The sequence below is a fragment of the Palaemon carinicauda genome, chromosome 36 (assembly GCF_036898095.1).
Source record: "Palaemon carinicauda isolate YSFRI2023 chromosome 36, ASM3689809v2, whole genome shotgun sequence".
In the NCBI taxonomy this organism is placed as follows: domain Eukaryota; kingdom Metazoa; phylum Arthropoda; class Malacostraca; order Decapoda; family Palaemonidae; genus Palaemon; species Palaemon carinicauda.
In genome coordinates, this window is record NC_090760.1 from 17,116,707 (window position 1) to 17,143,020 (window position 26,314).

Below are 26,314 nucleotides of genomic sequence, written 5' to 3' on the forward strand. Positions count from 1 at the left end.
ATGTCATATATAAACTATAAAAAGACTCAAGTCAGCCTGGTCAACATGAAAATATTTGCTCCAACTTTGAACTTTTGTCTATGTTAATTGTATCTTTTAAGATTTCATAACCCTATATGAAGTGAATTAGGGACTTTTTCCTGTGCCTTTGTTGTCTTAAAGTTTTCTTTATTTGTTTATTAAATGTTTGAAGTTTCCTCTCATTGTCTCTTTTTATTGATTATACATGAAAGATCTATTTCAATGTTGTTACTCCAACTAGGGTTGTGGCCTAGCTAGTAATAATAATAATAATAATAATAATGATAATAATAATAATAATAATAATAATAATAATAATAATAATAATAATAATAATAATAATAATAATGATGATGATGATAATATTCCACTATGAATAGAATCTCTAAAGCTAGTAATAATAATAATAATAATAATAATAATAATAATAATAATAATAATAATGATGATGATGATGATAATATTCCACTATGAATAGAATCTCTTAAGTGACATAATGTGTCTTACAGACGTAAAGGGTTGAAAACGGCCATAGCTGGTCGGGATGCCAAGGAGTTGACCCGTCTGATGGAATTCATAAAAAGAAACATACGTTATCCCCTATACAAGCAGCCATTAATGGATGTGATGCATGCACTCGTTGGTAAGTTATGTGATGATATATTATTACTTCCACCAACAAAGTTGGAAGGAGGTTTATGTTTTCATCCCTGTATGTTTGTGTGTGTGTTTGTTTGTTTGTGAACAGCTCCCTGGCCACAATTTTAATTGCAAAGTAATGAAACTGGCAGGGATTAATAGTTATGTAAATAGCTGGAAATTATTAAATTTTTGAAAGTCAAGGTCACGGTCAAGCAAATGTCTAATTCACGTAATCAGCCATAAGTTTGGACATCCTTGTCACATAGACTTACTACTTGGTTCATATTTGAGTGTATGAAAATCCATGCCAATTGATACATGTTAAGGTCAAGGTCGAGAAATAAGCTGGCGCTGCGGAGGTCTGGACTCTAGTTTTATGAGGGTTTTTTTTTTTTTTTTTTTTTTTTTTTTTTTTTTTTTTTTTTTTTTTTTTTTTTTTGTGTGAAGAAATTGGGTTAATAAAGGGATTTTGACGAAGGAAAAATCTATTTCTGGGTGAGGGACCTGTGTCTCATAGTGAAATGCTCCTTATAGCCCCATTTCTAAGGTATAAATACTGCTAAATATACCAGAGAAAAAAGTTGCATGGAATGCCAGGAATATACCCAGCTCGCTCACCCTTATAGGGTATTTATGTACTGTAAACTTATTGGGTCGTAGAAATTCTTTTACTGTGAAACTATAGCATAATATATTCACTTCTCAGATTTATAGTCACTATGCTGGGGTGGGGATTATCAAAGTGCCAGTAGGAAGATGGAAGGCAAGTCTCCACACCTGTAGAAATGGTAATCATATCTCGTAAAGAATTTTGGCCTTTAGGTTGTACAGTGATTCACAAAAAGAATGCTTAAAGCTATTATTCTAAAAAAAGAAAATGACTGGTTTCCCCCTGTAACAGTTAATGTATAACATCTCTTGGAGAAAAAAAAGAGAATGCATAAATAAGGCCAAACTTTGCCTAACGTTGGTAGTTAAAACTTGCCTAATGTTGGAAAAAAGTTTAAGCAGATAATTTCTGAAAAGCAGAAAAACCTAATCTGTCACTTGAAGTCGATGGGTTGCATAACTTAGATTTCTGATAAATTATTCAAATTGATTTTCAAGTGTGGAAATTTTATAAAAGTTAATTAGTTACTAAATAGAAATTTTAAAATTACATAAATTTGTCCTTTTATATAAGGAATTGTTATTTTGTAATACTAATGGTTCAATTTTTTTTATTACAGATATATATATGAAGATTCGTTAGATGAAAGTCCAGCTTTAGTGAAGCATTTTAGAAATTTAAGAATTGAGGTAAGTTATTTGTGCTTTCTTGTAGCGATTAGTGCCTTTTGAAAGCATATGATTTTCATATTTTTCTGTTATTACTGCAACTATTACCACCACTACAGCTACTACAAGTAGAAAATGATCCTCAGAGATATCTTATTTCTTGGAGAGAAAACCAAGAATAATAGATGGTAGAATAAAACGAGGATTGCTGCTTAAATCAATTTTAAGTAATAAGTGATCTATACATATTTACGATATTCGTTTGTCGCTCATAAAATTGAGACACTTAACTGTTTGTATTGTTATATGACTAGTAATTTCTCAGGTTAAAATAAAATATGTATTTTTCTATTCAACACTTTATATATGGTACAAAGAAAGATAAAAGTATAGTAATTGAATAGAGTTATGTAATCAACTATGCACTTAGACTAATTTGTAGCTGTTCATGCCTGAATACAAACTTTTGTCCTTCAGTAATAGGAGTGTGCATGTCTTACCTTTCCTTTCCGATGGGAGAGAGTGCTTGACTCCTTTCACTGAAGACAAAAAAGAGGATGACATCTCAAGGAGGACTCTTGTAGGAGGGAGCTTTCCTGTGTGCACAACCACGAGAGCTCTCCATTGGGTGCGCTTCTATAGGACCTTGCCCTCACCTTTCTGCGCTCGCTCTCCTGTGTGCGCGGGCTCCCACAATTGCTTTCCTGTGATCACATGTGCCATCACCTGTTCATAATACCTTCCTCTGAGAATGTACATTTGCATTATAGTAATGTTAAGGCCAGAGACTTGAGAGCTTTATGTTATCCAGCTCTTCTTAGACATTGCTGAAGACTTCAGAAGATCACCGCTTGCATCCTGCACGAGGTGATCTTGTAAGTCTTCAGGTGTGGATACATTCCGGGAACCCGCTGGATTCCCACGGATACGTTTTGGGAATGTACCATATACTGATTCCCAACTGCAAGTTTGAGCTTTTAAAGTTCCACTGATTTAACTGTCTGATTAGGAAGATCATTCCAAAAGTTGGTCATAGCTTGAATAAAATTTCCATATTATAGAAGAGTTTAATTCTAAGCACTCAGTCTCAGTTCTCTACATCATTTTAAGTTGTTATTTCATTTAGTGTAAGAGTAGCTACTGTACTGTTACCATAGTTTGCCTTATTATTTAAATGTTGATTGTTTTTTAGTTGTTATGATTACATATAGTAGTTGGTTTGTTTCATTGTTACTATTTGTTGTTCTATATAGTAGTACGGGTAATTAATATTTAGGGTTTTTTTATGTTTATCTTTTCAGTAATTTAGTGTATTATGGTTCCTACATGCAAACTGTACAAATCTTTTGTCTTTTAAAATGGGGATTTGTCTTCAGCGGCATTGAAATAGCCATAGAATCGTTAATGAGGTAGTTGATTAATGACAGATGGCTCAGTGGAGAGGCACTTTTGTCTGTCTCAAAAGTTAGATCTTATCTTTCATTTGTTTGTGATAAGTATTGGTTTATTTTTCTTGTTTGTGAGTGTTCTCACTTACAAGCAGATGCACACTGAAAGGTAAGCATATGGTGAAGTGAATTTTATTCCTATGAGGATACAATTCTTCCAAACCAGACACTAAATGCTTTTCTTTTGGTGGGCTCACCTGGCACCGACGGAGTTCCCCAGATGGTGATTCCTGTGTTGCAATTTCAGGAAATGTTCCTAGTGGCCACCTTATGCCAAAACATCGAGTGTAGTAGTTTGTGTTGTGGCAGAAGAAGCTCTTATATCTTCCTCCTTAGAGAGAGAGAGAGCCCATTTCTTATTGGTTAGTCAGACTGCAAGGGGAAGGAAAGTTTACCCTCTCCCTCCCTCCTCTACCAATCTTTCTCCTCCTCCATTCCCTCTATCGGACATTTTTTTTTTTTTTTACTATAAAAGACAACGACGAAGAAGATAAATGTCGCATTGGAGGGCCTTTTACTAAAAGTGCCTTCGTTCTTTGTTAGGAATCTATTTGCTTTTAAAGGATTCAAAAGAAAAAAATTAAGGAAGCGTTTATCTCTTTATCATCTAACAAAATCAGGAATCAGAAGTCCTTTATAATGAAAGTTGTCTTTAGTTGCAACCTTTTCATACATCTGCACAGCAAGACAAGAGGGCTATTAGCAATATGTCAGATCCTGACATTGATTGTAGCATTCACCTTTGTACTTTATGTGTTGTATCAATTTTTTTTTTATATTATGGTCCATCTCTTCGGTTATTAACAGCACGAGACCTACCCACTTTTCACATACTAAACTTTTACCATGATTTTGCTCTGTAGATGTATTTTTATCCTTCAATACCTTCCTTACTCATGTACTGTGCAGGCATCTCTACTTCATGTCTCCATTTTCTGTTTGTCAGACACATTTTGATTACTGAAAAGAGGGTGTCATAGTCAATAGACAGTATAGCTGTTACTGTATATACTTTGTGCATCAAGTTTTAGTTAAACTTATACACAACTATGGTTGTGTAGTGTGCACTTGTAAATTTTTAGTGTGAATTAAAAATTTATCTTGATTGGGTATTTATAATTAGTTTCAACATTAATTACTATAGTTAGATTTGAATAAAAAACCATCAGATAGTCAGATAGTATTTTATTTTTTGGGTAATGCATGCAGGCACTAGTAGAGTTGAAATATTTCTTTTATTTTTACATAGATCCACATTGAAATGGAGTTGACTCGAGAACATGCCTCTTTGATGGGCGTCCTCCAGATGTTCCTCACTGTTTCCAACACTGACGACATCAACACTGCGGGAAACATAAAGGAACCAGTGTTGTTACCTCAGGGTAATCTTGCCATGCCCTCGCCTGCAAAATCTGTGGAGAAAGCCATTCCAATGGATCTTGTAGAAGTTAACTGAAAAATAAATTTGTTGAAATATCAAAGCATGTAATTTAATCACTCCTTTCACAAGGTCAGTCTAGAATTATGTACACAAAGGGTGTGTATGATTTCTAAGCATGATCTAGATTTTGATAATGCACAGATTTTATTTTTTATACAGTACTTTTGAAAGTTTGATGCAGTACTATAATTTAATTCATTTTACTTACTTTGTATTTATTTACTGTAGTGGTTTTCTACCATGGCACCAAGGGCTGCTGTGAACCCAGCATTATAATCACAGGCAACTTCGTTTTTGACGTAGTCGTGATGGTCATCTACATATTGGTCATTCTTGCAAAAACAAAATATTACTGTTAACAACTATTCTAGAACAGATCGTATAGCAGTGTAGTTCATTTTTCTATTCCCATATTCATCACAAGCTTAAGGGGGCAGGCTGGTAAGCCAACATATGGGGGTATTGGAGGAAAAATTCAAAATCTTGAAAAAATTCACTGAGCTTTGTATGGCAACGGAGAATGCGTATATAAAATATTTTGTCAAAATTCCTCTTACTTTCATGGTTACAGAGTAATTCGTAAAAGTAACTCAATAAGCCAGAAACATTGATCCCTACAAGAAAATGCAGTATTTCTTCTGTTATCGTAAATTTTGATAATTATTACATTTTAATATAAACCAAATTGGGAGGAATGGGATCTGTATAGATTCCATGAGTCATAAGACAGAAGTTTTATGATTACGCCCTTCAGTGCTAGCTCAAACCTTAGAGAGAGTACACGTTTGAGTTTGACCTCTGACATTCGCTCGCTTTTACGTCTGTTTTTCTTGGTTTCGGTAAGAATTTCATTATGCCAAAGAGGGAACGACAATTTCAACTTCTCGCTTATATAAGGAAGAAGAAAATTTGCTCTAATGCGAGTTCAGAAGTGGGTAATATCGACAATATTAGCAGAGTTAGTGAAGGAGAGAGAGAGAGAGAGAGTGTTGTGAATGAAGGAGCAACCAGGAGCCTAAAGAAGTAAGATATTGAGCAAAGTTATCTTCTTTATTATTAAATTATGATAAATGATATTGTTGTTCCGACACGATATACAAACCTCGTAATCATTTAATTTAGGAATTCGCTTCAGCGCAGCTGAAACTATTTCCTATATTAAATTATTACGGGTTTGTATAGCTAGGAAAAATACAATTTAGGACAAATTGTCATTTCTGGGCTCAATCCTTGTGCCGCCCAGTGAAATTGCTCCTTATGCACCATTTCAAAGGAATATAACTGCTAATATTACCAGAGAAAAAATGTAAAGGAATGCTAGGTTGAACTAGCTCGCTCACCTAATGGTGTCGGTATAGACTGGGGCGAAATACCAGAGGTCTCGTACCATTTAGACTTCTCCTCTTCGAAATCCCTCAATAGTGAGGTGCAGTTCAACCTCCCCTGCCTCGCAGACCAGTACTACTAACTCAACCCACGCTTGCCCATCACTCCTTTCAAGCACCTGATTCATATAAGTCCAAGTATTTTATTCTCGTGTTTTTCATTGGATTTATCATCAACTTTCTCTCGATGGCCGATTCCCAAGATACCCCATCGAAGTTAAGTACCTTATCCATGAGTTGTTAGCGAGATTGGGCAGTGTAATCTTTGTTTTTATTATTGAGAAGTGTTTATATATGAGCGGCGTCCCCGTTCTTACTTTCGCCTCTGCCCTTTGTCTCGTTAGTTCGTCCGTCTTTAATATTCGTTCGAACCTTTAGGAGTTTTTTCCTTATATTCATATAGTACACCGACTTTATGCTTTCATATAGCATTTATTTTATGTTATCCTATGATATCGGTGTTAGCGTTTCATCAGGAGTAGGTTGTGTTGGTATGCCTGCATTTGTGCATGTTGGTAAATAGCGTCACCATTGAGATTGTTTCGCTAGTTCTAGGAGCTTTAATATCGACCATCTCACTTATTATTAGTAAAACCTTTTGTTTTATTACGCTCCATCTAGTTTTACGTTTGGTTCGAGTGGGACTCTCGCGTATTTTGTTGTTTTTACTGTTCGATCTACCGCTTCAGTAACTAGGTTGGTACCCCTGCTTTCCATCTCCTGATGGCGTCATGCTCCTCCCTTGCCACTCGCCCGAGTCCCTCTCTAGCCATATTATTTCTGCATGCCTAACCTTACTTACGTGATTTCACTTTTAATTCATTAATTATTTTTATGTATTTATACATTGATATTATATTTATTGCTTTACTCCGTTATGATCATATTTTTGGGATTTTCATGTCATGATTGAGGGGATCTCCAGTTGGTAGCCCTGTCTACCACTGCGCACTGGCGATTTCCCGGTACCATTACCCCCCCCCCCCCCCCCCAACAAGTTGGGGAGGCTATTCCATCCCCCCCCTTCAGTGTACACCCTTCCTCTCACTCGATGGTTGTTGGTTATGATTTACGGGTCAAGTATGCTTGTTCCTCAGCCTTCCATCAACGTTCCGACATATTGAGGATTGAGTATACCAACGGGGTATGACTTAGTCTCATTCATTCATACCGGGCGGTTTCGTCTCCCCCCTCCCGTCGCCCCGATTGGCCATCGGTCGGGGAGGGGGAAGGCCGGGACCACCGGGGACTATCACACGTGATTAGTCGGTATAACTGCACCTTGGTGTAACCTTGCTTTTAGCTACGGTTGTTAGAATGAGCACTTATATTAGGAGTGTCCCCACCTACGGTACCTCCTGCTATTATCGTCCGTATAGGACTTATTATATCCCATATCATTATATTATATTCTACATGAATCATTACCTTTGTCCCGGTACCTCCGGTAAGGTAGGGGGGTTCCATTGGCTCCCCCCGCGCTCTCCCGTTGTACCCTCCCGTCATCAGACATCGGAGCCGCCGGGCTCTTAACTACAAGATCGGTTGACACTGACACGGTTTTGATTAATATCCTCCCTCCGGGAGCCCTATTCATTACAGACATTAGTTTCAGATCATAATTGGCGTTCTCTATTTATGTACTTTAAGGATGTATCTTAGGTACTTTAAGTTTACTTTAAGTTACTTTAAGTTTACTTTAAGTTTACTTACCAACCCTGTTCCCCGGCCCCGGGGGCCCCGGAACTAGTTATGATTATATATTCATCACTGTTTTTTGCATCCTTTTTCATACCCGGCTCTGCCGGATTGCTCTTGGAATAGTCTCAGTTCTCTGCATGTTTAGTCTAAGGCTATACATTTATTTTTATTAACTGGCAGGTCCCGGACCCTCCGGGACCCCTTATAGAGAAACTAGTAGATGCTCATGGACTATTCCTTTTACAGGTGGTCCGTTGCCGGATGACAGCCTGCGCGGCCGTCCTTCACCAGCCTTGCAGACATGCTGTCTGTCGGTCCCACGCGGACTGTGGGATCCAGATGGACGATATTGTGGTATGGCACCCTGACAACTGCCTTATCTGTTATGACCTTATCTCCACCCTCGCTTCAGATTCGGTGAGCCTCTTTCAGTCATTTTTGTATTTACATTCCCTTCACTGGGCGGCATCAATATGATACATAATCATTGACTTTTGTTATGAATCTTCGGGTTCATTCATCATTTTGTCCCTCTGGTTTGCTAACCTTATCCCCGTCCTTTCAGAGTTCCCAGGCGGTTAAAACTTCAGCAAGAGCCACTTTGAAATTATGGGTAGGCGGCTTCGCCCGTAACGTAAAGGCCAGGAAGCCCTACGTCCTCTCAGAAGATTATTGTAGTCTTATCTACCCGAACGCAAAATCTTCAGCAGCAGTGCCTAGGCAAGTGGCTGCTCCTATAATTGCTGACATTGCGGAAACCGTAGAACTCAATCTCGTCCAGGATACAGACATCCCTGACGACCCGGACCCCATTGAAGACAATGTTACGGCTCTGACCTTAGACATAGAGCCCATGGTTTTAGACGAACCAGACACAGGTAAGGTGGTAAGTGAGGCAGGTGGGTCTGGCGCTAAGACCTCTCTTCTTAGCCCCTCTTTTTCTTCAACTTCTAATAATTCTTCCTTTCTTGGTTTTGAAGGGAACCACGAATCCTCCCCGAGATCGCTCTCGGTTCCTCCCAAGGTCAAATCCCAGAACAGACCTTTAGTGAGGACTCGTAAGAATCGTACACTACCTGGATCATCGAAGCCCAAGAAGGCTCCCCTCCCCGGAGCCCCTAGTGGCTCGACTAGCACTGCCCCTATGTCTCAGGACCCGGGAGTGCAGTCATCCCCCTTAATTACCACAACCAACCTCGACCCGGTGGCCCTCACGAATATGTTGTCGAGGGTCATTACAGAGCAGATTAGTTCTATACTTTCTGCCGTCACCAGAAGACTAGATACCCTGGAAGGTGGACTGCCTCAACAACAGCAGTTCCTCATCCCGGACGCCTCAAAACTTCCACCCTTCACGAAGAACAACCCGTGGAAAATGGCGCTCCACTGTCCTTTCACGGACGGAATGTTGACCATTGAGGGTTTTGGGACCAGGCCCATTGAAGATTTTGAGTTCTTCCCTCCCGGCCTTCAATTTCCTTTCCCCGGCTTCGCCCGGCTTACGGAAGAGGCTCTTGTCCGGCTGGATAAGGTCCCTAAAGAGACCGTTATCTTTCCGAAGGAACAAGCTCAGTCGGTTTGGGTTAGAACCTTAAATGAGTGGGGTTGTACAAACACCATGCTGACCCCCCACAAGAGTACTTACACCATGTTTCTTGTGGACGAACAGACCCCCACTCCTTGCGTCACCAAAATGGTTGAATTAGCCCTTCAGGCAGTGACCGAAGATAAACCTTTGCCACAACTCCGGGAGACAGATCCTACATCTCTGCTGTTCCCATCAGATAATGAATGTTGGCTTAACATTCAATCGACATTCACTTCTGGTAAGCTATCCGCTGACTGTGCATCGACGCAATTCAGTGAACGCCTCCCAAGACTACCTGAGACCTTAATCCGACTCGAGTTCGAGTCCCGGTCTAGGTTTAGCCGGAGCCTCAACGTCTCGACTATGGCGGAGATGTTTTCTCTTACTTATGACGAGGAATACTCCTTTAAAGTTATGACTAAAGCCACCCTGCAATCTTTGTTAGCAGATTGCTACGACTTCTTGGTGGCCAAAAGACGTTGCCGTAGGCATGTCTTATCTGAAGCTACTATTCGCCATGAGCCAAATAAGCTCATTAAAGCCTCTGCTTGGGGTCCGGACCTATTCCCGGAGGACATGGTCAACTCGGTTTTGAGTGAAGCTGCCAGAGTGAACCAGAGCCTCAAAGTCCGTTGGGGTCTCACCCCCAAACGGAAGTTCGAACAATCGAGCATTCACTCCCGGGGCAGAAAAAGGCTACGCCCTTATAGCTCTACCCAATTCCGCCAACCTATTCAAGTAGTCCAGTCGGCCCCGGTCCCTCAGGGCATCCAACCCTCCACCTCCAAGTCTCAGCCCCAAGTGAAGTATGTCCTCGTCCCTGAAAGCCAAGTGGCCTCGAACTCGTTTACCTCTCCTGTTTATAACCCGGTCTATGAGTCCCGGTTTTCCTCCCAAGGATACCAACGAGGCAGGGGCCCCGGTTCGAGGGGTTCTTTTCAGAACAGAAGCAAAGGGAGATATTTCTCCCGTGGAAAAGGGTCACGTGGTGGCCGAGGCGGTAAAACCTCCAACTACTGACGGTCTTCAGGTAGGAGGGAGACTTTATGTGTTCCGGAGTCGCTGGAAATTCAGTCCTTGGTGGGCCTTCAGCATAATCTCCAAGGGCCTGGGGTGGAGTTGGATAGAAGGGCCTCCTCCACCGAACAAATTCCATCAACCCTCGACACCGGACCTACTTTTGTTTACCCAAGATCTTCTTCGCAAGAATGCGATCAAGGAAACGAAATATCTGAAGTTTCAAGGTCGCTTATTCAGCGTTCCGAAGAAAGACTCCGACAGCCGAAGGGTCATCCTCGATCTGTCTAGACTAAACTTGTCCATTCAATGCGACAGGTTTCACATGCTTACCGTCTCGCAGGTGCGAACCTTGCTTCCCCGTGGGGCCGTCACCACCTCCATCGATCTTACCGATGCTTACTATCACGTTCCAATAGCGAGACACTTCCGCCCATTCCTAGGATTCAGACTGGACGACAAGGCTTACACGTTCAAAGTGATGCCTTTCGGGCTCAACATCGGGCCCAGAATCTTCACGAAACTGACGGAATCGGTCATTCAGGAACTCCGATCCCACGGAATCCAAGTCGTCGCATACCTGGACGATTGGCTAATCTGGTCAGACAACGTCGAGGATTGTCTCAAGGCAACAAACAAGGTGATCCAATATCTTCAGTTTCTGGGATTCCAAATAAACTTCGGAAAGTATCGTCTGACACCAGAGACCAAATTTCAGTGGCTGGGATTACCGTGGGACCTACGTTCTCACACTCTATGTCTCCCCAGGTCCAAGAGGATAGAGATTGCGAAAAATACCAAACGCTTTCTGGGGGAAAAGATAACTTCCAGAAGGAACCAGGAGAGGATTCTAGGGTCCCTACAATTCGCTTCAGTGACAGACCTCCTTCTGAAAGCGAAATTGAAAGACATCAACCGAGTTTGGCGCTCCAGAGCGAACAACAAACGTCGGGACAAGAAGACACGCCTTCCTCCCATTCTTCGGAAGAGGCTTCTCCCATGGACAACCGCCAAGAGCCTATCAAAGTCGGTTCCGTTGCAGTACCCCCCTCCAAGGATAGTCATCCACACGGATGCCTCCCTATCAGGTTGGGGAGGCTACTCCCAACACAGGAAGGTTCAGGGCCTTTGGTCCACAATGTTCCAACAATTTCACATAAACATCCTGGAGGCCATGGCTGTCTTACTAACCTTGAAACGTCTTTCCCCGGCCAAGAAACAACATCTGAGGATAGTCCTCGACAACGAGGTCATAGTCCGTTGTCTAAACAGAGGGGGCTCCAAGTCAGGTCCCATCAATCACGTGATGGTGGCAATCTTCTCCCTGGCGGCCTCAAACCAATGGCACCTATCCGCCGTCCATCTGGCTGGAGTTCGGAACGTTGTGGCAGACGCACTCTCCAGGACGGTACCGTTGGAGTCAGAATGTTCACTAGATCGCAAATCCTTTCAATGGATCCTCTTCCAAGTGCCGGATCTCCAGGTAGACCTCTTCGCGACGGAATCCAACTACAAGCTGGAATGTTATGTGGCCCCCAACCTGGACCCTCGGGCTTACGCCACGGATGCCATGTCTCTCGACTGGAACACCTGGGAAAGGATTTATCTTTTCCCACCGGTGAACCTACTGATGAAAGTGCTGGACAAACTTCGAACCTTCAAAGGTCAAGTAGCCCTGGTGGCCCCCAATTGGCCCAAGAGCAATTGGTTTCCTCTTTTACTGGAGCTGAATCTCCACCCTCACCAGATTCCCAACCCGACTTTGACCCAGATAGTACAAACATGCACTGTGTTCGCTTCCTCAAACATTCAGACCACCCTAACTTTATGGACTTCATGAAGTTTGCGGCTCACAAAGGGGCTAACATAGACCCCCAGAATACTTTATTTTTAGAATCTGACAAGAGAGACTCCACTCTTCGTCAATATGACTCAGCGGTCAAAAAACTAGCAAGTTTTTGAAAGATTCTAGTACTGACTTTATGACACTAAACCTAACGGTAACCTTTTTCAGAACCTTGTTTGAGTCGGGCTTAGCAGCTAACACTATTACTACCATCAAGTCTGCCTTGAAGAAGATTTTTCTAATCGGCTTTAATATAGATCTAACAGATTCATTGCTAGCTTCGATCCCAAGAGCCTGTGCCAGACTGAGACCATCTTCTCGTCCTAGCCCGATTTCCTGGTTTCTCAATGATGTTCTTAAACTAGCGTCAGAAACCGTCAATGATTCATGTGAGTATATCCCTCTACTCAGGAAAACTCTCTTTCTCGTGAGTTTAGCATCTGGCGCCAGGATTTCGGAATTAGCTGCCTTGTCAAGGGATCCAGGCCACATAGAGTTCCTTCCGTCAGGAGAGGTCCTCCTCTCCCCAGACAAGGTCTTCTTGGCAAAAAATGAAGACCCTCAGAATAGATGGTCCTCCTGGAAAATTATCCCTCTCCTTCAGGATCCTTCCCTATGCCCGGTTACCACTCTAAAGTCCTTTCTATCAAGGACTTCCTATAAGACCTCGGGACCCTTGTTCATCAGGGAGCGGGGAGGGACTATAACTTTGAAAGGGATCAGACAACAGATCTTGTATTTCATTTAACAGGCCAATCCAGAGTCTTTTCCTCACGTCCACGACATTCGGGCGGTAGCGACCTCAATAAATTTTTTCCATCATATGAACTTTACAGATCTCTCTAAATATACCGGATGGAAATCCCCCTCAGTGTTCAAGCGGCACTATCTTAAACAATTAAGAGGCCCTTCAACTCGCTACCGTAGCTGCAGGGAGCGTGGTATCTCCCGGACGAATTCCTTCTAACTAATCCCTGAATCCTATACCTTCCACCTTCTTCCTCTTACCTGCCTCACTTACAGTTCCTACCTGAGTTCGGTTTGTTGTATCACACCCATGGGTGTTCCTAGTTCGTAACATTGCTATTTTATTATCATTGTTCAATTTATTCTTACCATACGAACTGTATTTCTTTAGTGTTCAAGTGTATGTAATTTGTTCCAGTGTTTGACCTTAATTGATTTTATTTTAAGTTAATGTTCTTTTGTCTTCCCTTCCTGGGATATTATACTTTATCATGCTGATGTTATTAAAGACGACCGTCTTCTACGTTAACTTTTGATTAAACCACTGTTTGTTATGTTGATTTTAATTCGTTCCCGTATAGTTAATGAAGTTTGGGTTCGTTTTCTCTGGTACTATTTCACTTGGCGGCACAGGGATTGAGCCCAGAAAAGGGATTTTGACGAAGGAAAAATCTATTTCTGGGCGAGAGACCTGTGCCGCCCAGTGAACCCACCCTATTTGCTCCCTCCCTGATCAGACCCCAAACTTAAGGGTGCTGTAAGGAGTGATGGGCAAGCGTGGGTTGAGTTAGTAGTACTGGTCTGCGAGGCAGGGGAGGTTGAACTGCACCTCACTATTGAGGGATTTCGAAGAGGAGAAGTCTAAATGGTACGAGACCTCTGGTATTTCACCCCAGTCTATACCGACACCATTAGGTGAGCGAGCTAGTTCAACCTAGCATTCCTCTACATTTTTTCTCTGGTAATATTAGCAGTTATATTCCTTTGAAATGGTGCATAAGGAGCAATTTCACTGGGCGGCACAGGTCTCTCGCCCAGAAATAGATTTTTCCTTCGTCAAAATCCCTTTTTTGGTTTATTAATATCCAAAAAGGAACATAAAATTCATAATAATCATGATTTATTAATGTCTTTGTAAAAATACAAAGAAAAACTTTGAATGCCCATATCTCAAAACTATACCTTATTGACCTTCAAATTCTATCTTCTCCCGCAGTTTTAAAAACATAGCGTTGAAATTTGGTATATACAGTGAACCCTCGTTTATCGCGGTAGATAGGTTCCAGTCGCGGCCGCGATAGGTGAAAATCCGCGAAGTAGTGACACCATATTTACCTATTTATTCAACATGTATATTCAGACTTTTAAAACCTTCCCTTGTACGTAGTACTGTTAACAAACTACCCTTTAATGTACAGAACACTTAATGCATGTACTACAGTACCCTAAACTAAAACAGGCACAAATATTAAAGGTGATTTTATATCATGCATTTCCTAAACATGCTAAAAAGCATGATAAAAAATGGCAACCAATGTTTTGTTTACATTTATCTCTGATCATAATGTAGAAACAAACTGGAGGTAGAGCTTTGCTTATTACCCAGACATATTTCCCATACTTTTCCCTTAGAACTACATCACATCTTCCTACTTTAGATATATATATATATATATATATATATATATATATATATATATATATATATATATATATATATATATATATATGTGTGTGTGTATATATATATATATATTTATATGTATACACATATACATACCTACATATATACATAAATACATGCATACATATATATATATATATATATATATATATATATATATATATATATATATATATATATATTACTGTATATATATGGGTTATGGAAAAAATCCGCGAAGTGGTGAATCCGCGATGGTCGAACCGCGAAGTAGCGAGGGTTCACTGTAACTGGAAATGACATTATAAAACAATCTAATTGAGCCCTTTTTTCCAATTTTTGTTTTATATTTTAATCTTATTTTTCTACCTTAATGAAAAAATTCATATCTAGCAAAAATGACTTAGAAAAAAAAAATTATTTGATTGGAGGTTTACATCAGGTCTATATAGGGTAGTAATCCCAGGTTTTAATATCAAGTATGAAGGTAGGAGATAGAATTTGAAAAGCACTAATTTTCAGGATAAATAGGCCCGTCATCACAAAACCTAAAGTCAGAGGTAAAAATCCTGTGCAGTTTGGAGATGTCCTAAGTCACCTTATTAAGTGGTATGAATGTCAAAGTCCTATCCTTAAAAAATGGCATTAGCCAGCCGGTCCCCTTAATGGTTCTACCTTGGGATTACACAGTAGTTGACATACAATTCTAAATACAGTATATTTATAAAAAGTTCTTACAACATCCAGTACAGAGAATGAAATACCATACTGTATTTTTATTGAATAATTGAAAAGGAAGTTTTATGATATAGTGTTTCAAGTTGAATTTGACTGGTAAAATTTCTGATATATGGTACAGTACTATGAAGAAAAGCTAGATGTATAGGGCTATATTGAAGAGACTTAATTCATTTTTCAGTTATATTATACAGTACTTGGTTATAAATATATTATGTATACGGGTGTTTGAATGTGCGTGGATGTAGTACGATAGAGAGTAAAAGATGTGAAATTGGAATTATGTTTAGGAATAGAAGGATGGATGTATTGGCCTTGTGTGAGACGAAGATAAAAGGAAAGGGTGAAGTGAGGTTTGGTGAAATGTCTGGTAGAGTGTCTGGTATTGAAAGGGGAAGAGCGAGAGAGGGTGTGGCTTTATTGCTGAGTGAATGGATGACAGGTAAAGTAGTGGAATGGAAGGAGATATCATCTAGGTTAATGTGGGTAAGGGTTAGGTTGGGTAGGGAATGTTGGGCGTTTGTCAGTGCGTATGGGCCAGGTAGTGAGAAAAGTGAAGAAGAGCGGAATGAGTTCTGGAATGAATTAACTAGGTGTGTAGAAGGACTGGGTGGAAGGAATTATGTAGTTGTCATGGGTGACTTAAATGCTAGAGTGGGCGCTGGAGAGATAGAAGGTATCATTGGGAACTATGGCGTACCAGGTGAAAATGAGAGTGGTGAGAGACTGGTAGATATGTGTGTTGAACAAGAGATGGTGATAAGTAATAGCTTTTTCAAAAAGAAAGATTAAAATAAGTATACATGGGTAAGAGTGGCAAATGGAAGAGTAGTAGAAAGGGCATTAATGGATTATGTGTTGATAACTAAAAGAATGTTTGGAAGATTGAAAGACGTGCACGTGTTTAGGGGTATGGCTAACGCTATGTCTGATCATTTTTTGGTTGAAGGAAAATTAGTTGTAGCAAAAGAGTGGGGGAATAGAGTAGGTGGATGTAAAAGGGAGCTAGTGAGGGTTGAAGAGCTAATAAAACCGGGGGTAAAAAGTAAATATCAGGAAAGGTTGAAAATGACATATGACAAAGTGAAAGTAAGAGAAACTGGCAATTTAGAGGAGGAGTGGAAGTTAGTAAAAGAAAATTTTATTGGGATTGTAAGTGATGTGTGTGGCAAGAAGGTTGTTGGAGGCAGCATGAGGAAGGGCAGTGAATGGTGGAATGAAGGAGTGAAGGTAAAAGGGAAAGAGAAAAAGAGGGCTTTTGAAGAATGGCTGCAGAGTAATAGTATAGAGAAGTATGAAAAATATAGAGAGAAAAATGTGGAAGTAAAGCGCAAGGTACGTGAGGCAAAGAGGGCAACTGACCTGAGGTGGGGTCAGGGATTGGGTCATTTATAGGAAGAGAATAAGAAGAAGTTTTGGAAAGAAGTGAAGAGAGTAAGGAAGGCTGGCTCAAGAATTGAAGAGACAGTGAAAGATGGAAATGGAAGGTTGTTAAAAGGAGAGGAGGCAAGGAAAAGATGGGCGGAATATTTTGAAAGTTTACTGAATGTTGAGGATAGTAGGGAGGCAGATATAATTGCTGTTGCAGGTGTTGAGGTGCCAGTGATGGGAGATGAGAATGAGAGAGAGATTACAATAGATGAAGTGAGGAGAGCACTAGATGAAACGAGAGTAGGAAAAGCGTCTGGTATGGATGGTGTGAGAGCTGAGATGTTGAAGGAAGGGGGTGTGACTGTACTCGAATGGTTGGTGAGATTGTTTAATATGTGTTTTGTGTTGTCAATGGTACCAGTAGATTGGGTTTGTGCATGTATTGTACCACTATATAAGGGTAAGGGAGATGTGCATGAGTGTTGTAACTCAAGAGGTATTAGTTTGTTAAGCGTAGTTCGAAAAGTGTATGGTAGAGTAATGATTGATAGGATCAAAGATAAAACAGAGAATGCAATCTTAGAAATACAGGGTGGTTTTAGAAGAGGTAGGGGTTGTATGAATCAGATTTTTACAGTAAGGCAGATATGCGAGAAATATTTAGCAAAAGGTAAGGAGGTGTATGTTGCGTTTATGGATCTGGAGAAAGCATATGATAGAATTGATAGGGAAGCAATGTGGAATGTGATGAGGTTATATGGAGTTGGTGGAAGGTTGTTGCAAGCAGTGAAAAGTTTCTACAAAGGTAGTAAAGCATGTGTTAGGATAGGAAATGAAGTGAGTGATTGGTTTCCGGTAAGAGTGGGGCTGAGACAGGGATGTGTGATGTCGCCGTGGTTGTTTAACTTGTATGTTGATGGAGTGGTGAGAGAGGTGAATGCTCGAGTGCTTGGACGAGGATTAAAACTGGTAGATGAGAATGACCATGAATGGGAGGTAAATCAGTTGTTGTTTGCGGATGATACTGTACTGGTTGCAGACACAGAAGAGAAGCTTGGACGATTAGTGACAGAATTTGGAAGAGTGTGTGAGAGAAGGAAGTTGAGAGTTAATGTGGGTAAGAGTAAGGTTATGAGATGTACGAGAAGGGAAGGTGATGCAAGGTTGAATGTCATGTTGAATGGAGAGTTACTTGAGGAGGTGGATCAGTTTAAGTACTTAAGGTCTGTTGTTGCAGCAAATGGTGGAGTGGAAGCAGATGTACGTCAGAGAGTGAATGAAGGTTGCAAAGTGTTGGGGGCAGTTAAGGGAGTAGTAGTAAATAGAGGGTTGGGCATGAATATAAAGAGAGTTCTATATGAGAAAGTGATTGTACCAACTGTCATGTATGGATTGGAGTTGTGGGGAATGAAAGTGATGGAGAGACAGAAATTGAATGTGTTTGAGATGAAGTGTGTAAGGAGTATGGCTGGTGTATCTCGAGTAGATAGGGTTAGGAACGAAGTGGTGAGAGTGAGAACGGGTGTAAGAAATGAGTTGGCAGCTAGAGTGGATATGAATGTGTAGAGGTGGTTTGGCCATGTTGAGAGAATGGAAAATGGCTGTTTGCTAAAGAAGGTGATGAATGCAAGAGTTGATGGGAGAAGTACAAGAGGAAGGCCAAGGTTTGGGTGGATGGATGGAGTGAAGAAAGCTCTGGGTGATAGGAGGATAGATGTGAGAGAGGCAAGAGAGTGTGCTAGAAATTGGAATGAATGGCGAGCGATTGTGACGCAGTTCCGGTAGGCCCTGCTGCTTCCTCCGATGCCTTAGATGACCGCTGAGGTAGGAGCAGTAGGGGATTCAGCATTATGAAGCTTCATCTGTGGTGGATAACCGGGGAGGGTGGGCTGTGGCACCCTAGCAGTACCAGCTGAACTCGGTTGAGTCCCTTGTTAGGCTGGGAGGAACGTAGAGAGTAGAGGTCCCCTTTTTTGTTTTTGTTTCATTTGTTGATGTCGGCTACCCCCCAAAATTGGGGGAAGTGCCTTGGTATATGTATGTATGTAATTTGCCTACTTCAAAAGCATTCGAGTTTTGACAAAACTTTTGTAAAGAAAAAGGTTATTGTTTTTTACCTTTTAAGCATTGCTACTGAGCTTCTTTTTATATATGAAAGGATATCTAAAGTTTATTACAGAATTTCCATTTGAATAAGTAGATAATATATATAATGAGAATGTTTCTGTAAATTGTGTATTTCCAAAGAAACTTTTATTCTTTAGAAATATTTTTAAGAATAATGTTAAAAAACTACAAATGTACTGTACACTAATTCTGAAGGTGTGTAAGAAGTGTTTCAAGTCTTTACCTGGTCTGGTCCTCCAACCAGGGCTCCATAAAGAACCTGAGGATTTGGGCCTGGATTATCCAATGCGGTGTAGTCACAAGTCTGGAACATATCTGGACACGAGCTGTGTAAAAACAAGGACGTACTTGTCTAGTTTATCACTTTTGGTAATTGCATTGTATCTACAATACTTTCAAAAATTATTTCCAGTTTTGGTAAACTCAGGTAACAATACAATGTTCAAACTATAGTTGTTCAAAAGAAATATAATACTGTACTGTAATTATAATTTAAAAACCAAAGATAAAAATATTCAACTAGTGGAATTTCAGAGAAAAGAATCTGTGTGCAATAAGGCAAAATATTTACTTCTAAAGTTTCATGCAGGAAGAGATGTAGAAATTCATGATGCATACATAAGCTAACTTGTTCTTAGAATGCATCTCGACCACATTTAGAGGTCATATTGTACTGTATTGCCTTTCATATAACTGAATCTCAGATATACTAACTTGTACTGATCAGGGTTGAAAAGCTCTCATTACACATTTATAGATCTCATACAACCGATTATAATTCCTTCATTGGTTTTTTTAACTCCTATAAAACTCATGGGATTTTGCCTATTTTTATGCATAGTCTATCACCTTTCATTTTATTAAATGAAGCCCCTATGTCTCAGAGATAACAATCTCTGCAGTATGCCTCACGTATCAAAATGTCTCACACTGTAAAACCATAGATGAACATCATTTGCAATTTCTGGTACCCTAAAGTAGGATCTCCCCACTCTTACATAGGGATTACATCCACTTGTCTTTTAATTAAAACCCCCTTTATGTCACCTACAGGAGGAAGGTATTTGTAAACATTACAATCCTACTTAAATGCTGCCTGTACAAGACCAGAGTAGTTCAATATCACAAAAAGTATTTGTTCCGTAACTGAAATACAAACCACGCTATTTACATGGGGTAATTACTTCGGCGTAGCTGAATGACGAGCCATAAAAGTTTTAACGAGGGTTTCCTACCCCGCCGCTAGTTAGCGGGGGGGTAGAGAGGAGTAGCTAGCTACCCCTCCCCCCTCACACACACCGGTGAATACTTCACTTTACTTTTGGCTCGGAGAGACGTCAGACGTGTCTGCGCTCTCCTCGTTTTTGACTGCCATAATTTTGTTTGCTTCCTCTTTTCAGTGTGTGTGTGAAGTTAGCCTCTATTTTTCATCATGCGTACGTGCCCTGGACTTTCTGGCCGCCCTTGTGGTACCTTTATGTTGGCCTTGGACACGGATCCTCACTCCTTATGCCCTCAGTGTAGGAGCCAACGGTGTGATAGGTCTAACGTGTGTATTGAGTGTAGGGAGTGGTTTACCTCCCAGTGGGAGAGGTTTGCCCGGCGACATAAGAAGAAGGCTAAAAGGGATCTTTCTCCTTCGGAGGTTTCTCGGAAGAGAGAAAATCCCAAGACTTCTTCTTCCGCCACCCTTTCCTCCTCCGAAGCTCCCACTCGAGCGGCCTCTCCCGAGAGGCCGGCGAGTGGTAGCGTAGACCGCAGTGCTGTTAACCGATCCCGGGGTGAGGGAGAGGTAGTTGCCTCCCATAGCGAGGCAGCTGCCCCTCCTCCCCCGGAGGAGGAACTTGTGTCTAATAATGATCTTTTTCAGCTTTGGGCTTCCTTGGGGCTGCAGGGTTCGCCCTCAAAGGAAGCTCTGTTTGACATGATCAAACTAGGTGCGGCCGTCAAACAATCGCCAACTTCAGCAGAGATAGATCCTCTGTCTGTGGTTAACGTTGTTGTGACGGAAACATTCCGTGGGTCTAGCCAAACGCCTGTTCCTGCGGCTGAGGTAGCTGAAGGCTTAGACTCCTCCTCCGAACATCCTTCGAGGGAGGAGCTTAGTCCCACCGTCTCTCCTGCCGGTGATTCTCCCTCTCGGGGGAGTTCACTAACAGAGACTCCTCTTCGGAGGCCCATCGATGGTCAGCCTGCTGATCCCACGGCCCCTCGTGGGCGTATAAGGCAGAAGGCTCGTCCTCCCCTTCGCCGTAGAGGCCTTCCTTCCCCCTTCAAAGGGGTTCAGAGGCGCCTCTTCGGCTCGTCGTCACCACATTCCTCTGCGGAGGAGACAACTCGCCGTTCTCCTGTCCTGCCAGCTACCCACCTAGACCTCTCCAGGGATCGTTCGCGATCCCCTTCGGAGGATGGTCGTCCTTCGGGACATTGTGACCTGTCGCCCAGACCATTTACTTCTAAAGTTCCTGATGCGCGTGACGCGCCACCTGATACTGCCACTGCGCAGTCTTCGGGGCTGAAGGGGCTTGAGCGCAAAACTGCGCCTCTTGCCCTCAAGCGCCAGGTACCGCCTGAGCGCTCGCCTGCCGATGTTGTTGCTGTTCCTGACTTAGCGCCTCAGCGCTCACCCTCTGGCGTTCGCGCCTCCGTTCCTGTTACGCGCCCATGCCCTTCGGCGCCAAGGCGCCCTCCAGCAGTTCCTGAGGTAGCGCGCAAGTGCCCACCTACGCATACGCGACCAGTTCCTGATACGGCGCTACAGCGCTCGCCTGTGCATGCGCGCCCACCGGTGCCCTAGAGGCCACCTGCGCCATCGCGCCCATCTGCAGTTCCTGAGATAGCGCGCCAGCACTCACCTGCGCATACGCGCCCAGTTCCTGACACGGCGCCCCAGCGGCCACCTGCGCTCACGCGCCCTCCAGCGCCTCGGTGCCCCCCAGTTCCTGCTCTGTCGCGCGCGGTCCAGGAGGGACCTAAGCTGGCGCACAGGCGCCCATAGGTTCCTATGGACTCGTCGCGCCCGTCTGGGGAAACGTGCAACACGCGCCCACGCGCGGTTCCCGCTCCAGCGCACAGCGCGTCGCCCAAGAGGCTCTCAAGTTAGCGCACGGGCGCTCACAGCCACCTCTGGGCTCTCCCTCTAGACCGCGCGAGCTTGCATCTGATGCAACCGCGCACGACGCTCCAGTAACGTGCCCTGTTCCTGCTACACGCCCCGTTCCCGTATTCAGGACAACTAAGGTTGCCCTTTAGCGAACACCAGAGCGCTCTTATCCAACGGCGCGCCCTGCGCAGCCGCCGCAACAACGCACTCCAGTGCGACCGCATCCTGATGCGCGCCACGCGCGCCCACGATCGCCGGCGCGACCAACGCGCCCACAGGCGAGTATGCTGGTCTTATCCGACCAGCGCCATCCATCTTGCCTCCAGGTCGCTCACGACCCTGCTCCAGCGCTAACGCGCCCTCAGCCAGTTCTTCCGGACACGCGCTCAGGCGCCCCATTATCTCGCGCCCTTCGGGGCCGCACCAGGTCGCTGTGCGCCCGCTCGTTCGGCCGCCTCCTGCTCCAGCTCCTGCTCGTCACACGCCCATGCCATCGCCTACGCACTCTCGCGACCACGTTCCCGCTCCAGCTGCTGCGCACTCATGCGCCCGCGCTATCGCCAGCGCGCCATCGCTCCTGAATCCCCGCCTGCGTGCCCTCGCTCCCGCCCCCGCCCACGCAGGTGCGCGCGCGGGAGTTTCCAGTATCGCGCCAGCCATTCATGTGCGAACCTGACCAGGGCTCGGTTTACGAGCCCCAGCGCGAGCGCCGCCAGGCAGACTCCTCTTCGTCGCGTTCCCCTCCCCGCAAGCGCAGACCAGCGCGCTCGCCAGAGGAGGGGCACTCCCCGGACAGGTCTAGGGTCTCTTCTTTTTCAGCCCTGCAGGCGAACCCTCGTTTGTCGACTCCTCTTAGGGATCCCTCGATCCCCTTCCCTCCAGAGGGGGTGTCCGACAGCGCGACTGTCAGACAGCAGCCCAGGTTCGGCACCCTAGTCAGAGCCCTTGTGCAGGCTATTAAGCCCGCCCTCTCTGATTCGGGCCACGAACCAGCGGCAGCTTCCTCCCCCCTGAAGAGGAAGAGAGGAGTCTCTCCCGTGGAACCTCCTCCGAGGCCTATTCTGTCTCCGCAGAGATCCTTGCGCAAGGCTCCTTCTCCCCCTCAGACCTTCTCGCCCTCCCCTGCGGAGGAGGATTACCCCTCCTGAGGAGAGTCGGATGAGCCGGAACACTCCCCCATCGCACCAATGGGGGAGGCTCCTCCTCTTCCCGAGAGGTCTTCTCGTCCAGAGGTGGAGAAGGACCTGCCCCCTTTGCTTCTCGAGTCCTATATCCCGCCCAGGAGGGAGCCTAAGGACTCTAAGACGATCCCCAAATCGTCAGCGAGGATCAGGCAGGAACCGTCTAGAGCCGTCGAGGATGTCCATTTGTCCCCCCAGGAAGAGCCACTTGGAACGGGAGACTTCGCTGCAAGTCCTTCGGGAGGAGAGCACCAGGAGTCAGAACACGCGTTCTGGCAAGTTCTGACCCTCATGAGGAACCTTAATGGGATCCCAGACCCTGAGGTCCCACCTCATGAAGGGAAGGACACGGTCCTGGACCGTGTCTACGGCACTCAGAAACCCTCTAGGGCCAGTGCAGCTTTGCCCTGGTCTCAAGGGATGAAGAGTGCCAGGGACAAGGTCGAGGGCCAGCTCTCTGAGCTTGCCTCCTCCAGCAGATCGAGTGCCGGTAATAAGCTCCTCCCTCCTCCTCGAGTCCATCAGAGGAGGTACTTCGAGACCTGAGGAGTCTGTTCTGAGTCTTCCCTTACACCACTCCGTGGAAGAACTCATAGGGGGAGTCCCTCTCGAGAGAGACTCCAACCGGCACGTGTCCTCAGCCACTGAGATCCTGAGCCAGGAGAAGGTCACCAAGTGTGCCATGCAGGCGACTTCGTGGCTCAACATCTGGCTGGGGTCTCTGGGCATCCTGGTGCGGTCCGAGGACCTCTCCAAAGAAAGCACCAGGACGGCGCTGGAAACCTTTCTTCTCTCGGGCACACGGACCATTGAGTTTCTGGCCCACCAAATCTCGAGCTTGTGGGCCAATACAATCCTCAACCGTCGGGACGCTGTGGCCGAAAGGTTCCATCATAAGGTACCCAGTGCGGAGGCTAGCAGGCTCAGACACTCTTCCGTTCTCGGTAAAAGCCTGTTTGAGCCTAAGGACGTGGAGCTCACTGCCGAGAGGGGGAGGAAATCCAATCAGGATTCCCTCATCCACAGGGCCCTGACATCGAGGCCCTACAAACCTCCAGCAGTCCAGCAGCCCCGTCCGGCTAAGGACACAAAGAAGACGACCACCGCAGCGAAGCCCAAGGTGTCTAAGCCCTTTCCTGCCAAGAGCAGAAGGGTCAAAAAGTCCTCCATGGGAGGCAAAAACCCTAGAAGTACCAGCCGAGGCTGGAAGCGCTAGGGTTGGCAATCCCCCTGCATGTCCACCAGTGGGGGGATGCCTACAGAGTTGCACGACAAGGTGGCAGCAACTCGGGGCAGATTCCTGGACAATCTCCGTGATCTCTCTAGGTTATCGCGTCCCGTTCACAGCCTCTCTACCTCCCCTGACAGCGAACCCAGTGTTGTTGAGCTCTTTTGCCATGGGATCGGCGAAAGGGCAGGCCCTCCGGGCCAAAGTCCAGACCATGTTGGACAAGGACGCTCTCCAAGAGGTTGTAGACGGGTCCCCAGGCTTCTACAGTCGACTCTTTCTTGTGAGAAAGGCATCTGGAGGCTGGAGACCAGTCATCGACCTCTCGACCCTGAACGGGTTTGTCAAGCAGACTCCGTTCAGCATGGAGACGGCAGACACGGTCAGACTTGCAGTGAGACCACGAGACTTCATGTGCACACTGGACCTGAAGGACGCGTACTTCCAGATCCCAATCCATCCGTCTTCAAGGAAGTACCTAAGATTTTGCCTAGACAACAAGATCTACCAGTTCAAGGTGCTGTGTTTCGGTCTCCACAGCTCTTCAGGTGTTCACCAAAGTATTTACCTTCATCTCTTCATGGGCCCACAGGATCGGCATCTGTCTCCTTTGTTATCTGGACGACTGGCTGATCCTAGCGGACTCGGAGGCAACCCTTCTTCACCACCGAGACAGACTACTCGAAGTTTGCCAAGATCTAGGGATCGTGGTAAATCTCGAGAAGTCCTCCCTGCAGCCCTCTCAGAAACTGTTATATCTAGGCATGGTCATAGACACCAATCTCCACAAAGCCTTCCCATCAGACGAAAGGATAGCAAGGCTGAGGAAGGTTGCGAAACCTTTCCTCAATCGAGAAGAACTCCCAGCCCAATCGTGGCTTCGTCTCTTCGGCCACCTCTCCTCCCTGACCCGTCTCATTCCCAACAGTCACCTCAGAATGAGATCCCTCCAGTGGCAACAAGTCTCGGTAGAGTCAAGGACACGACTCCCAGTACACCCTGATCCCGATGGGATCTGCAGAACAGGCGGACCTCAGTTGGTGGGTGGCAGATGAGAACCTACGAAAGGGAGTGGATCTTCTCGTCCCTTCCCCGGATTTGATGCTGTTTTCGGACGCATCAAACAAAGGGTGGGGGGCCCACGTTCTGAGCCACAGGACCTCAGACCTGTGGTCAGAATCAGCAAAGTACCTTAATATAAACCTGCTAGAAATGAAGGCCGTATACCTGGCACTTCAGAAGTTCCACCAAGTCCTGGCGGGCCACTCTGTGGTGGTGATGAGCGACAGCACCACGGTCGTGGCTTATATCAACAAGCAGGGAGGTACCTTTTAGGAACAGCTATCCCATCTTGCAGTAGAGATCCTGAGATGGTCCGAAGTCCACTCGATTTCACTAGCGGCTCGCTTCATTCCAGGCAAAAGGAATGTGCTCGCTGACAGTCTGAGCAGAGCGACGCAGATAGTGAGTACCGAGTGGTCTTGGGATCCTCAGATAGCCAACAAAATCCGGACTTTGTGGGGTTCCCCGACGGTGGATCTGTTCGCTACGGCACTGAACACCAAGCTCCCGCTGTACTGCTCCCCAGTTCCGGACCCCAAGGCTCTCCGGCAGGATGCCTTCCAACAACGGTGGGACAACGTCGATGTGTACGCCTTTCCCATGTTCTGTCTGATGAGGAGGGTACTCAACAAGACCAGAACATCGGTCAATCTCTCAATGACCTTGATAGCTCCGCTATGGCATCATGCAGAGTGGTTCCCGGACCTTCTGCAGCTCCTCACGGAGA

The 26,314-nt window shown here is 44.6% G+C and overlaps 2 pseudogenes; one reads left to right on the forward strand and one right to left on the reverse strand.

Moving 5' to 3' along the window:
• The window catches only part of LOC137628501 (U3 small nucleolar RNA-associated protein 15 homolog), a 203,407-nt pseudogene extending 198,637 nt beyond the window's left edge, over window positions 1-4,770 (forward strand).
• The window catches only part of LOC137628502 (endoglucanase E-4-like), a 37,354-nt pseudogene continuing 15,658 nt past the window's right edge, over window positions 4,619-26,314 (reverse strand).